Source organism: Mus caroli, unplaced genomic scaffold (genome assembly GCF_978045245.1).
Source record: "Mus caroli unplaced genomic scaffold, Mus_caroli_1 scaffold_16, whole genome shotgun sequence".
In the NCBI taxonomy this organism is placed as follows: Eukaryota; Metazoa; Chordata; class Mammalia; order Rodentia; family Muridae; genus Mus; species Mus caroli.
Window position 1 is genome coordinate 51,049,522 of NW_028227271.1, and position 4,876 is coordinate 51,054,397.

The 4,876-nt window shown below is 35.4% G+C and overlaps 1 pseudogene; it reads right to left on the reverse strand.

The window, feature by feature from the left end:
- Positions 1-1,021: 1,021 nt before the first annotated feature.
- LOC115029435 (U7 small nuclear RNA) lies at positions 1,022-1,087 on the reverse strand (annotated as a pseudogene).
- Between the last annotated feature and the right edge of the window lie 3,789 nt (positions 1,088-4,876).

The following is a 4,876-nucleotide window of genomic DNA, read 5'->3' on the forward strand; positions in this document are numbered from 1 at the left end:
TTGTGTGTCTGAAGACAGCTACAGTGTACTCATATAATAAAACAAATAAATCTTTTTTAAAAAGAGAAAGAAATCTATAAAAACACAAACAAATAATGGTAGGAAATGAATAAAAGAGTTCAAGACATGAACATGGAAGTAGAATCAACAAAAAATCCCAAATAGGGCTAAAGAGATGGCTTGAGGTTAAGAGCGCTCTTAGCTGCTGCCCTTTCAGAGGATCCAGGTTTAATTCCCAGCATGCACACAGCAGTTTATAACTGTAACTCCAGTTCCCAGAGATCCAACACCTTCAGCAAAAGTACAGGCAAAACACCAATGCACTTAAAATTAAAAATAATAATAATAAATTTAAAAGAACGGAAGGAAGGAAGGAAGGAAGGAAGGAAGGAAGGAAGGAAGGAAGGAAGGAAGGAAGGAAGGAAATCTGAAAATAAAAAACTTAGAAACTTAAACAGGAAGCTCAAAAGCAAGCCTTACTAACAGAGTAAAGAGATGAAAGAGAGAATCTAAGGTATTAAAGACACGATAGAAGAAATGTGCACCTTGGTTAAAGAAAATATTAAGTCTAAAAAAGTATCCAGGCACAGAGCATTTAGGAAATCTGGGATACTATGAAAAGACCAAACATAAGAATAGGAATAGAGGAAGGAAAAATTCAGGTCAAAAGCACAGAATATAATCATACAATAAAATTTTCTTAATCTAAAGAAAGAGGTGCCTATCAAAGTATAAGCATACAGAACACCAAATAGACTGAACATGGAAACAAAAAATTCCCTGCCAAGGACCAGCATTGGCTTGGTCAGGTGTCCTGAGGAAGGGGTGTTGGAAAAGTAAATGACTCAAAGTCAAATGGTGGTGTGCAACCTGACAGCTGTGATGGTTCCATAGACATCTGCTTGAAATGGTTCCATAGACATCTCTCTGTTTAGACCTCTTAGCTCTGTAGTTTGCTAGAGATAGCTCTCTGCTTGAAATGGCTCTGTCTTGCTAGAAAAATATTCTAAAAGCTCTCTGAATGGGCTTTCTGACCAAAAGTCAGAAAAGCTGCTAGAAAAAAATTCTTAAAGATCTGTGTTCACTCTTCAAGAAGCTACTTCTGGGTAGCTCTCTCTTACCTAGTTTTTTACTTACATATCAATTCAGTCTTTTACTCCAGGATCTCCTCCTGAGATCATCACTCAATAAATCTCCTTATCTCCTTCCTTAGTATCTTTTTCACAAGCTGGGTCATAGTGTAGCTGCCTCTGTTCTTTTAGGTCCATGAAGCCTCTCATATGATTCACATTGCATCCTTATATTTTTGCATAGTTGAGAAATTATATATTTTTGAGTTCATGTTTTCAGAGTTCTTTCCCACAGCTGTAGGAAATATCTGTCCTGGAGGTCATAGCAGTTACCACTTTGCTGAGACACAACCTTGCATCCCAGACTCATGTTGCCTTTAATTATCATGGAGTCGTTAGTCTTGGCAGAGAGGACATTTCCCCCAAAAGAGGGACATAAACTAAAATATACAAACAAGCCCTACACCTAGCAACCATCAATACTCATGGAGACCCACACTCAGCTAGCTGTGCTCCAGGGGCAGGAACATCCCTTCCGCACGACTATGTAGGACTCAGAGTTCCACAGATCACATAATATTCAAAACAAAAATCATACAAAACAAAGAAAGAATACAAGGGGGAAAAGACCAGATAATATATAAAGTCAGAGCTATTAAAGTAATACCTCACTTCTCAGTGGAGACTCTAGAAGCCAGAAGAGCCTGGACCGATGTGCTATGAACTCTAAGAGAACACCAGTCTGGACTACTATACCCAGCAAACTTCTTATCTCAATAGTTGTAGAAATTAAGACAAATATAAATAATATTTATCCCTATTAAAGGCACTAGGAAGAAAATTCCAATCTGAAGAGGTTAACCATATCCAAGAAACAGGAATTCCAGACCGGCAAACCAAAAGAGGACACACTCACACACACACCACCACCACCACCACCACCACCACCACCACCACCACCACCAAAACAACAACGAAAAAAAAAAACCAAAATAACAGGAATCAACAGCACTTTTCATAGCCGTCGCTCCATGTCAATTGTCCCAATTCCCCAATAGAAAAAACCAGAATGAATGCAAAACCAGGATTCATCCTTCTGATGAATCCAAGAAACACACTTTAACACTGAGGACTGTCATCAATTTAGGGTAAAAAGATGTATAAAGATATTCCAAGCAAATGAACCTAAGAGGAAAGCTGGTAGGCCTGGAGAGATGGCTCGGCAGTTAAGAGCCATGACTACTCCTTCAGAAGACTGGAGTTCAATTCCTAGTACCCACATAGCAGTTCACACCTGTCTATAACTTCAGTCCCAGGGCACCTGATACCCTCACATCAATGCACATAAAATATTTTTAAAAAAAGAAGAAGAAAGCTGGTGTAGCTTTGTAGTCATATTAATATTGACAAAATAGAATGCAAACCAAATCTAATCAGAACAGGTAGAGACGGACACTACATATTCACCAAAGGAAAAATCCACAAAGCGAACACTACAATTCTTAGCTTTTATATACCAAGCACAAGGGTACACAAATTCATAAAAGAAACATCACTAAAGCTTAAATCACATATTGACCTTCACACAATGATATTGAGTGGCTTCAATAACTCACTTTTACCAATAGACAGGTTATCCGGACAAAACTAAACAGAGAAATATTGGAACTAACTGATGTTATAAACCAAATGGACCTAACATGTTTACAGAACATTTTACCCAAACACAAAAGAGTCCACCTTCTCAGCAACTCATGGACCTTCTTTCAAATTTCACCACATATTCAGCAACAAAGCAAGTCTGAACACATAGAAGAAAATTAAAATAACACTCTATATTCTCTCTGACCATCACAGATTAAATCTAGATATCAACAGTAATATATATAACAGAAAGTTCACAAACTCATGGAAACTCAACAACTCACTACTGAGTAAAATATGGGTCAAGACAGAAATTAAGAAATAAATTACAATCTAGAATTGAATGAAAATGAATATATAACATATTCAAAATTATAGGGTACAATATAAGCAGATCTAAAAGGCAAGTTTATTGTACTGGGTACCTACGTAAAATAATTGGAGAGATCTCATATTAGTATCTTAAGAGCATACCTGAAAGCTCTAGAACAAAAGCAAAAATAACATTCAAATAGAGTATACAGAAAGAAATAGTCAACCTTAGAACTGAAATATATATATATATATATATATATATATATATAATAGAATATATTTGCCTGCACATGCATGCACGTGTGTGTGTGTGAGTGTGCGTGTGGGTGCACACACACACACAGAAAATCAGTGAAACAAAGAGTTGTTTCTTTTTAAAAATTTTATACGATTAACAAATTAGTAAAATCTGAATCCAATCAAAATCATAGAGAGAAAATCCAAATTAATAAAAACTCAGCTCAAAAAGAGGATATAACAGCAGCAAAAAGAGGATATAACAACTGAGGAAATCTAGAGAATCATAAAAAAACAGTTTAAAAACCTATACTTCGGGCTGGTGAGATGGCTCAGTGGGTAAGAGCACCCGACTGCTCTTCCGAAGGTCCGGAGTTCAAATCCCAGCAACCACATGGTGGCTCACAACCATCCTTAACAAGATCTGACTCCCTCTTCTGGAGTGTCTGAAGACAGCTATAGTGTACTTACATATAATAAATAAATAAATAAATCTAAAAAAATAAATAAATAAAAAATTAAAAAAAAAAAACCTATACTTCACCAAATTGGAAACTCTGAAAGGACTGGATAGTTTTCTTAATACATGCCATTTACCAAAGTTAAATCAAGATAAGATGAGCAATTTAAACAGATCTATAACCTCTAGTGAAATGGAAACAGTAATTAAAAGTCCAGGGAAAGATGGTTTTAGTATAAAATTCTACCAGACTTTCAAAGAAGAATTAACCACAATACTGCTCAAATCATTCCACAAAATAGGACAGCAGTAGCACTATCCAGTTCTTTTAACAAGGCCACAATTACCTTGATACCTAAGTTACATTTGTTGTTATATTTTTAAGTAATTGATTAATTAATTAAAATCAACATATTTGTTATTAAAGTATTACCTTACTTCTCAATGGAGACTCTAAAAGCCAGAAGAGCCTGGACAGATGTGCTATATCTGTTAACAACTGACCTGTCACATACATGCTGCGAACGGGAAAATCAGTTTTCTCAAATAAAATGACACTGAGTATATCCACCACTTTAGGACAAGTCTCATGTTCAGGAGTAGTTGACCATATAATAGACACTACATTTTTTCTGTGTACTTTTATTGTTTGTTGTGTGCTTTTTGTGGGAAGAGGTGGCAAGTTGTTTGGCTGGCTGGTTTGGATTTGGATTTTTGTTTTGCCACTGTTCTTTTGGCTGTGGCTTTTGTGTTTTTGGTATTTAGGGGTTTTATAGTTGTATTTTCTAGGTTTTGAGAAAGAACTTCAAGATGAGTGGATAGAAAGAGGAGAAGATCTAGAAATACTTGGGGCAACGGAAGAATATGATCAAAATATATTAAATTTAAAAATTGTTTTAAATAATAGGCAGTATATTTTTTAAGAAGGCCCAACAATGATAGAAAATTACAGACCAATTTTCTTTATGTGTATAGATGAAAAAAATTCTCAATAAAATATTTGCAACTTATATTGAATAACACATCAAAAACAGCATCCACCATGATCAAGTAGGCTTCATCCCAGAGAAACAGGAAAATTTATAAATTGATACATGTAATTCACCATATAAGCAGACTGAAAGACAAAACTACATAATCATCTCAACAG